The sequence below is a fragment of the Martes martes genome (genome assembly GCF_963455335.1).
Source record: "Martes martes genome assembly, chromosome: 10".
Lineage (NCBI taxonomy): Eukaryota > Metazoa > Chordata > Mammalia > Carnivora > Mustelidae > Martes > Martes martes.
This window is the reverse complement of record NC_137898.1, coordinates 13,192,366-13,203,157: the sequence shown is the minus strand read 5'-3', so window position 1 is coordinate 13,203,157 and position 10,792 is coordinate 13,192,366. Positions and strand designations below refer to the sequence as shown.

Here is a 10,792-nt window from a genome sequence, read left to right as displayed (position 1 = left end):
CTTCCAACTTCTAGAGGCAACCCTCATCCGTTGCTTGGCAAACCCTTCTAAGCAGTGATCCTGCTACTCTGACCTCTGCTTGCACTGTCACATGTCCTTCTGACTTGGACTCTCTTGCCTCTCTCTCCTTCTTGGGCTTACATTGGTCCCACCCAGAGAGTCCAGGATAGCCTCCCCATCTGGAGGTCCTTAACTTCATCACACCAGCAAATCTCTTCATGTGGAAGGCACCATGTTCACAGTTCAGGGAATCTTTGTTAGGGTAGAGAACCCATTTCTGCCTCAAATATTTATATCCATATTGGCATATTTTATGAAACTGGGCAATCTAAAGTCTTCATGTCTCATTGACTATTACTCAGTGGAGTAGTGTCACAAAAGCTTACACTAGTTACACTTTCTGCATTAGCTACAAAACTTGTCCTAAACAATCTATACACATAGTCCTTTTGAAGGATAAGTAGAAAGTATTTGATTCAAAGGTTCCAAATGATATGCATACATATACATGGGCTCACATATCACTTATACACAATTGGGCTTCCAATGGGGATTTTCTTATCCCTTAATGTTGGGGTTAATGTAGAACATGAAATCATCCATAATAACTGGCTTGCTAAAATGTAACATAGGAAGCCACTGGGGGCAATGGAAGGTTCCAGAGAAGGGCATTGGCCTTTGGAATGCTGAGGCCTGGGTGACCACTTTGCCAGGTGAACGCTTCCCCCGAAGCTTTATTAGCGCAAACAGCTGTCCTGTGAACTAAGAGATGTGTGCATTGTCCCCTAAAGTTATGTTTAGCGGAAGTCCCAGAACATGCTGATCAGCACATTGTAACTTTCCAGTAATCATACTCTTCTATTTTCTGTAACACTTCTTGTCACACATCACTTTGTTCGAGAGAGTAATAAAAATTTCCGATTATCCTGAAGCACGAATAAAGGTGAGAGCAAAGAAGAGCAAAGGGTCTTCATCTCTGAACGTTAAGCCCCTTGCTTTTTCCTCGCTTTCACAGCAAAGTCTGGAGTAACCTTTCAACCATTGGTATAGGGGTTGCTGGCCATGCCCCACACCTTAAAGTCTACATAAGTTTGGTGTGAGTTGCAAATGCCATCTCCCTGCAAGTCCATAAGACTTCATCAGATGTCTACATGCCGTATGGCACATCTATCATCTCCGCTTTCCAAATGGCTATTTCTACAAGCTACGTCCATGGAAAGGAAAAAAATTCTTTCAAAGAAACCATTCAAAAAAGAAGTAGAAATCACTGTAGATATGGGTGGCAGGAGACAAAATAGAGGTTTCTGTGCTAGGTCAGGTCTCCTTCTGCTTAGAGAAGCTTAACTACCCTACCACAAAATAATTCTCCACTGTACTTCTTTTATCCCTCATATATATTGGATCTTAACCTAATACTGATGCCTTTCTCTTATTCATTCTCTCTGTCCTTCCTTACTTTACTGTCTCAGTTAAAAGCTACAGAAGATTTTCCTTTTATTAAACAGAACTATTACTTATAAAGCCTAAGACCATGCAATAAATAATGCCACCAGTTGTCACTCCCTGTTCTACACACCTGTCCAGAATTGGTTTTGACTCTTTTAATACATAAAAGTACTTGCACAAAGAACAACCATCAACTAGGTTGGAGAAATTTTGTTACCAAAAATTTGTCGTCAATCTTTGATACAAACTCTTACCTCACCTCACAAAATGTACATGACTTGGGTTAACTAAAATGTAAATATCAAAATATCTACTTCTTAACGCCAAGTCACAAACATAATTTGAGCTATAGGTGTCAGAAAAGGTAATAATTTAAAAAAAACACTAAAATTCATATTCAAAGAACTAATAGATTACTGAATGATAAAAACTAATGTTTACCCAATCACAAAGTGATTAATTTAAGACATGTACTCAGATTATATATCAACTTAAAACCCTTATTAAATATTTAAGTAAAAATTTCCATATAAGTTATGTTTGCTCAAAATACTGCCTTGAGACCAATGGATAGTCAATAGGGTGCAAGCTAACATTTCCTTAATACCTGTGACATCATCCTTTATATTGTAATCACTTTTCTTTTTGTTTGCTTCCTCTCTCACAATTTTTCAGAATTTTATCTGCATTTCATGCTCAAACCATAGGGAATTACAAACTTTGAAAGAGAAAGGCACTGTGGGAGACACTCAGGACTAGCACACAGCAGGGCTGGAGATTGGCTGCCCACAAGGAGGGGCTGTCCCTCCAGGAGGCTACAGCTCAGCAACTTCTCCACACCCACCAGGAGGATGAGAAATTAGCTAAGCACATGCCCAGGAGGAAAAAGGATCTGAAAGTCTCCTCCCACCCACTCTGCTATAAGGTATATGTCCAGGTGTGTGTGTCAATGTTTGGTCACTTCAACAACTACTTCATCTGCATTATCACCGCCATAGACATTCAAATAGCAATATTATGTTAAAATTAATGTGTATCTGGGGCGCCTGGGTGGCTCAGTGGGTTAAGCCTCTGCCTTCTGCTCAGGTCATGATTCCAGGGTCCTGGGATCAAGCCCCACATTGGGCTCTCTGCTCGGCAGGGAGCCTGCTTCCTCCTCTCTCTCTGCCTGCTTCTCTGTGATCTCCTTCTGTCAAACAAATAAATAAAATCTTTAAAAAAAATTGATGTGTATCTATCTCTATTATTATTCCTGAACTTCTTTGTTGACTTGGGTTATACTTAGTGTATTTTTCCATTTCAAATTGAGATGAATATTTGGGTTCCTTTAAAAAATAGTGTATTAAATCAAAGAAAACAATATTAGCTCTATAAAATATATCTAATTATTTGCTACAAATTTTACCATTCCTTCAAGCAATATATATTCATAAGTTGGATGTCCACAGTATGAAATGGTATGTACTGATGGTGGAATGTATGTGGATAAAAGAAATCTTGGAATAGATCCATCCTTGTGTAAATAAAGGAATGTGCTCATTTTACCCCAAAGCAGGGCCCCAGGAGATATTATGACATATTCATACATGGGTCAGTGGGGACCGCACACACAAGTCATTAACTGTAGTGAGGCATGTAGAAGTCACAAGTTGGGAACTAACTAAATGCCTGTTACTATGACAGCAAACCTATAGTAAATGGGGTCATAGACAGATTATGGAAATTTTATTAAACAGAGACTAGCAAAACATTGACATATAAGTAAAAAATAAAATTCAAAAACATGTAGTTGAGGGAGAATCTTGAAGTAAAATTAGTTATATAACACCCTGTGTGTGCACTTCAAAGCATACATTATATTTACTTTATACAGCTGTAATTCTTTTTAAGAACATTTATCAATTTTTGTGGAGGAGCTACATGTGTGGAATTATGATGAGCAAGCACATGGGATGTTGTGTTAGGGTTCATTTACTCAGTTTACTCCCTTAAGTAAAAAAAAAAAAAAGGAACATAACATTATACATATATTCATAATTTTTATTCCTTCTTAACTTTTTTTTGCAGTTAATGAAAATATTTATTTGAAAATAACTGGTTTTCTTGAGGATATTTTTTGACAGTTAGTGAAAATATTCCTGAATTTTTAACACACTATAGGTCATGTGTAATAGGTTTTTTGTCTTTATCCTCAAATTTAAAATATGGAAGAGGTCATTGTGGAAAACACTGAAATTTTATGTAATTCATAGATGATTATACTATGTATCAGAGAAATGATCTACTTAGATCCAGATATTTGAGTGAATACAATGAAAATAACTAAAGAAAACGGTTGAATATATATATATATATATATACACACACACACATATATATATATATATATATACACACACACACACACACACACACACACACACACACACACATATATATTTCCTCAATTGGGAAATCAGTTACTCTGAATAATTAGCAAAGACCAGTGGCATCATTTCTTGCTCTCAGATGCTTTGGGAATAACCAAGAATTGCGTTCATACTCTCAGGGGAGTGTCTCAAAGGGAGGAGATGTTCATAAATTCTTCTGACAGCAGTCAGGTCTAGTAATCACACAAAGGAACAAGAAGACAGTCTCCACTTAAGGTGAATAGATGGCATTGATTATATTGATTATTAGATCAGCTGCAGTGATGATTTTGGATCTCTGTCTTCCATTTAAGTGACCGATATGAGTATAGTCACCAAAGCCAGACTCAGTACATTACATAAAGCATGTAGATCATCTCTCTTCATAACTCGGTCTTCTGGAGTAATGATATATGTTTACCACTATGAGTATATTATTTGAAGGTGGTAAGGGACCTCATTTCTATTTGTTATTATTTCTACATTTATATTGAGATTTTAGACAATAAACATCGTGAAGTGGGAGTAAGCATTTTTGCAAGCTCAACTTAGAATCCTCCTTTTCCTTTCCCTCTCTTTCTCCCTCCTTTTAATACATGTGCAATGTTCTCAATATGACCAACCTGTTTATCTCAGTTGAGGCTATTTACAAACTGTTATAGAATATTGAGTTGAGGTTGAGTGTTCTCATTTGCATAAGAGGACATCCTTGGACTCCATGCCCATCCCCCAGGTCCTAGTACAGCTCTGGAGTTTCTGCTTCCATCTGATAGGAGTCAGGTTTGATGCTCACTTTCCTTGTTTCTTTCGAGGCAGTGCTTGGGTAGGACTGGTGGGAGGAGGGCCACATAAATAAATATTCACTCAATTGAGTTTCAGAAGAACTCCAGAGTTTCAGAAGAACATCGCCCAGGCACCCTATAGTTTGCACTTTTTTAAGATACATTTTTAATCACTGTCAACTTCTACACATTCCCTTTGTGAGATTTTGACCATAAAAGCATTGTACAAATATGACTAATTTTAGCAAATTGACATTTTTATAACACTAGATGCAGTATCTGGGAACATAGTATTTCTACCAGTTTGTTTAGGATTTCTACAATATTTCCCAAAAAAGTGTTAACTTTTCACCTTTTAAGAGTAGGTACAGTGTAGTTTTTATTAGATATTCTATCATCATGGCATTTCCCTTTTAGTCTTAATTTTTATTGCTTTTGTCCATTCTAACTGGTATTAATTCTTCATCTATTCAAATGCTCAATTTTTTCTAACTCATTGTGGTAATATAAATTCTAATTATAATTTTCCAAAATTAAACTGTCCTGTAGTTCTTATACTCTTTAAATTTGATATCAATGACATATTAATATTGTTTATGGAATATATATGAGAAAAAGTGTATATAGATATAGATATATAGATATAGATATAGATATAGATATAGATATGATGAACTTATAAGCCTGAATATGTTCTGGGTCTCTTTTATTATAGTATCTTTCTTTTTTAAATCATGATTTTATCTTCTAAGGATGAGCTGCAGTGGGGTTCACATTTTTAGAATCTGGAGTAGTTAGTAAAATAATATGGGTGCTTTTAAAAGGATTTTATTTATTTATTTGTCAGAGAGAGAGAGAGCGAGCACAAGCAGGGGAAGCAACAGGCAGAGGGAGAAGCAAGCTTCCTGCTGAGCAAGGAGCCTGATGTGGGACTTGATCCCAGGACCCTGGGATCATGACCTGAGTGAAAGCAGCTGTTTAACCAACTGAGCCACACAGGCATCCCTGATTTTTATTTTCTATGAAAGTTTGGAAGCACCTGTCTTTAAAAACAATCTGAAGGAGAAAGGAGTTAGAAAAGTATAGATCAATAAGGTGCAAACCTTAAATAAAATGTATTAACACAGAACATCTATGTAGAGTGGGTTGAAGATGAAACCAAAGTGTTAAGAATAACAATCAAAGTAAAATATAGTAAATATACCCCATTTGTGCTCGTGCCATATCCAGTTGGCTTTATTTAGATAAAATAATCATTTGCCTTGCTCCATGTCATTTAATTGAATAAAATGAAAGTACTTACAATGAATCATGCCATATCTCTTTCACCTTGTTCCCTAGTACTCTTTCACTCATGTACTTCATGCAGTATTATTTGCCAGCATCTGAAACATTTGAAATGGGATCCCCTAATTTAGAGTGATAGTTCTCTTTCTTGCTTAAGTAAGTATATTTATAGAGTTTGCTGGATGATTTTAGGTGGTATATTAGCAAATACATTCTAATAATTTTTACTTGTCTTAAGATGTGCTAGAAAATACAACCACACAATTAAACCTTCCGTTTCAGAGATATTAGTGCTAGGGTCAAAGCAAAGGTAGGAATGTTAGATAATTCTTGTTTTCCATATTAAATAACTTGTAGATGCAGGCCTTACTTGGTGTACAACATATCACAGATCAAAAACTGAAAAATTCCACAACAAAGTGCTAAATACTCAGATACATTATTCTAGAAAAAATAACACTTATTTATGTGCATTAGCATGGGCATGTTAGAAATGTCTGCATAGTAGCTAAATTGTTGTGTATCATCATAAAAAATCTTTAAATAATATTTAAATTCATAAAAGCATAGTGAAACAAGAATGCATTAAAAATGGGTAGTGGAATGGGAATACTATTAGTTCCAGGTTCAGTGATGGAGGTGAGTCTTATTTTAAATTAACCCATCTAAAAAATTGGATTTATCTTACCCACAATGGCTTTGCCTCCTAAAATGTGAACAGATGAAACCCAATGACTCTTGTGATGTTTGTTCCCACAGCAATTTTCCTTAACAGCCTGGATGAACAAACAAAATCTAACAGTGCTAACAGAATTCATCCTAATGGGAATCACAGACCGTCCAGAGCTGCAGGCTCCCCTCTTTGGGTTCTTCCTCATTATCTACACAGTCTCAGTGGTGGGCAACCTGGGCATGATCATCCTCACCAAGGTGGATTCCAGGCTCCAAACACCCATGTACTTCTTCCTCAGACACCTGACTTTCATTGATCTTGGTTATTCATCAGCTGTGGGACCCAAAATGCTGGTAAATTTTGTAACTAACCAAAATACAATCCCCTACAACTGGTGTGCTACACAGCTGTCTTTCTTCATCTTGTTCATCATCAGTGAGCTTTTCATTCTGTCCGCAATGGCCTATGACCGCTATGTGGCCATCTGTAACCCTCTGCTCTACACAGTTGCTATGTCACAAAGGGTGTGCTGGATGCTGGTAGTCATCCCTTATGTCTACAGTGCTTTTCTTTCTGTGATAGTCACTGAAAAGATTTTTACATCATCCTTCTGTGGCCATAATGTCATTAGACATTTTTACTGTGATAGTCTTCCCTTGTTAACTTTGCTGTGCTCAGGCTCACGTGATATTGAGTTGATAATACTGATCTTTTCAGCCTTTAATTTGGTTTCATCTCTTCTGATAGTGCTTGTGTCCTATATTCTGATCCTAATGGCCATCCTTAGGATGAATTCTGCAGAGGGCAGGCACAAGACCTTCTCCACCTGTAGATCTCACCTGACAGTGTCCTTGTATATTACACCACTCTATTCTTCATGTATTTGCAGCCTCAAACCAGTCATTCCTTTGATATAGATAAAATCGCCTCTGTATTTTACACTTTGATTATACCTATGCTGAATCCCATGATCTACAGCTTGAGGAACAAAGAGGTAAAATGTTCCCTGCATAGGATATGGAAAAATTGGCACAAACTACTTATATAGAATTCACTATAGACTATGTATACAATAAATTAAGTTATAGACTACTGCCTATATGTCACAGTGCTTAGGAAGCAGTAATGTGTAATAGCCATAGAAAACTAGAAATATTTTTTCCTGTTTTCAACTTATAGGTGTTTCAATAGTGATCATCCTTCTGCTATCAACTTTGTTTTCAGTAAGAAGTAAAGAGTAAGAGTAACGGTTTCAGTAGGAGATTAATTCTCACATTGCCAAGTACTTGGGTGACAATCACGTATCTCTCAATAATCACTCTCAATGTGAATGGCCTAAATGCGCCCATAAAACGACACAGGGTTGCAGATTGGATAAAACGACAGGACCCATCCATATGTTGTCTACAAGAGACCCATTTTGAACCTAAAGATACACCCAGACTGAAAGTGAAGGGATGGAGAAGCATCTTTCATGCCAATGGGCCTCAAAAGAAGGCCAGGGTAGCGATTCTCATATCAGATAAATTAGATTTTAAACTAAAGAAAGTAGTCAGAGATACAGAAGGACACTACATAATTCTTAAAGGGACTATCCACCAAAATGATCTAACAATTGTAAATATCTATGCCCCCAATATGGGAGCAGCCAATTACACAAGAAAACTATTAATCAAGATAAAGAGTCATATTGATATGAATACATTAATAGTAGGAGATCTTAATACACCTCTCTCAGAAATAGATCATCGAAGCAGAAAATCAATAAAGAAATAAGAGCATTGAATGACACATTGGACCAGATAGACCTCATAGATATATACAGAACATTCCACCCTAAAACAACAGAATACTCATTCTTCTCAAGTGCACATGGAACCTTCTCCAGAATAGACCACATACTGGGTCACAAATCAGGGCTCAACCGATACCAAAAGACTGAGATTATTCCCTGCATATTCTCAGATCACAATGCTTTGAAACTGGAGCTCAATCACAAGGAAAAGTTCAGAAGGAACTCAAACACCTGGAAGCTAAAGACCACCTTGCTTAAGAATGCTTGGATCAACCAGGAGATCAAAGAAGAACTTAAACAATTTATGGAAACCAATGAGAATGAAGACACTTCACTCCAAAACCTATGGGATACAGCAAAGGCGGTCCTAAGGGGGAAATACATAGCCATCCAAGCCTCCCTCAAAAAAAATTGAAAAATCCAGAATACACCAGCTGTCTCTACACCTTAAAGAACTGGAGAATCAACAACAAATCAAACCAACCCCACATGTAAGAAGGGAAATAATCAAGATTAGAGCAGAGATCAATGAGGTAGAAACCAGAGATACAGTAGAATGTATCAATGAAACCAGAAGCTGGTTTTTTGAAAGACAAGTTTTATTTTGTTTAAAATACATCTCTGCTTAGATAATCTTTTTTAAAAGGCATTTTATATTTAATATTAAATAAATATGCTCATCCCACTGGCAAATGGCATAGGAAAGATGGCACTTACTGTTTTTTATGGAGGGAATATACACATCAATGAATAATCAAGAATATCTGCCTTAATAATACTTTAATTTTATCCCCTTGTGGTTTGGCAGCTCAGATTCTTCTAAGTGATAATTTGTATACCTGTATATACTTGGGAAGGCAGAAATAGAAGTGTGGTGATTTTCAGAAGTCCTAATTGTGTACATTAAAAATTCAAAGCAACTCTTCATGCTGAAACATTAGAAAGAGTAAGTGGCTTTTGTAAGATTGGTGTAGGTAAGTTCAGCATATGAAAGATAAGGGTTGCATTTTTTTGTTTTTTTTTTTGTTTTTTTTTTTTTGTTTGTTTTTCCTATATGCTAGCAAAAGCCAGGCAAAAATTTAATATTAAGCTATCTATTATACTGGAAATAAAAACTGTATAATACTTAGGGAAAATTGTAATGAAGGATTTGCATGATTTTCTTGTTAGAAACTATCAAAACATTGCTGATATAAAGGAAGACATACTGTGGCATATACCATACAAAAGGATCCAGAATATCTTAGAAGAAAGAACACAGACATATTCTAAAACAGATATCAGTCCTTTAAGAAAGCTAGATTGTTTTTAAAATTATTTTTAAAATTATCTTAATTTTTTGTAAATAATTCTTTCTTTCTTCATTCCTTCTTTGTTTTTCTATCTTTCAGGATGATGGAAGTTGATTGTAAAATCTAGTAGGAAAGGCAAAATGCCAGAAAGTTAAAGACAGTCTTGGAGAAAGAGTATAAAGTTGCAAAAGTTACACCACCAGATTTCATGACCTATTACAAAGCTATAGTACTTAAGAAAACATTGCCGCAAGTGGCATAACCACTGTTGAAATAGTATGGAGTTTCCTCTAAAAATTAAAGATAGAAATACCATATGATCCAGTAATTTCACTACTGGGTATTTTCCCACAGAACATGAAAATATGAATTCAAAAAGATATATGCATCTTTATGTTCCTTGAAAGATTATTTATAGTAGCCAAGATAAAGAAGCAGCCTAAGTAGCCACTGATAGAAGAATGGATAAAAATGCAGAATATAGGGGTGCCTGGGTGGTTCAGTGGGTTAAGCCTCTGCCTTTGGCTCAGGTCATGATCTCAGGATCCTGGGATCAAACCCGACATCAGGCTCTCTGCTCAGCAGGGAGCCTGCTTCCTGCTCTCTCTCTGCCTGTCTCTCTGCCTACTTGTGGTCTCTCTCTCTGTGTCAAATAAATAAAAATCTTTTTTAAAATGTAGAATATATACATATATATGTATGTATATATTCCACATTATTATTATATATTATCATATATGTATATATATGCGTTATATATATACATATATATTATATATGTATATATTCTATATATACCTACATATATGTGGAGTATTATTCAACTATATAAAAGAATGAGTTCTTGCCATTTGTGACAACATGGATGACATAGACCGTATTATGGAAAGTGAAACAAATCAGACAGAGAAATACAAATACTATATGAATTCTCTTATATATGGAATATAGAAAATGAAACAATTAAACAAAAAGCAGAAATGGACCCATGAATACTGAGAACAAACTAATGGTTGCCAGAGGGGAGGGGAGTACAGGGATGAGAAAAAATGGGTGAGGAGGAGTGGAAGATACAGACTTCCAGTTTTGGAACGAGTAAGTTATAGGAA

The 10,792-nt window shown here is 35.9% G+C and overlaps 1 pseudogene across 1 annotated transcript; it reads left to right on the top strand.

Annotated features, from left to right (window-relative positions):
- Positions 1-6,703: 6,703 nt before the first annotated feature.
- On the top strand, positions 6,704-7,644 carry LOC308351087 (olfactory receptor 8K3-like; annotated as a pseudogene). The gene has a single exon. The product of its transcript is annotated as an olfactory receptor 8K3-like (transcript).
- Positions 7,645-10,792: the final 3,148 nt, after the last annotated feature.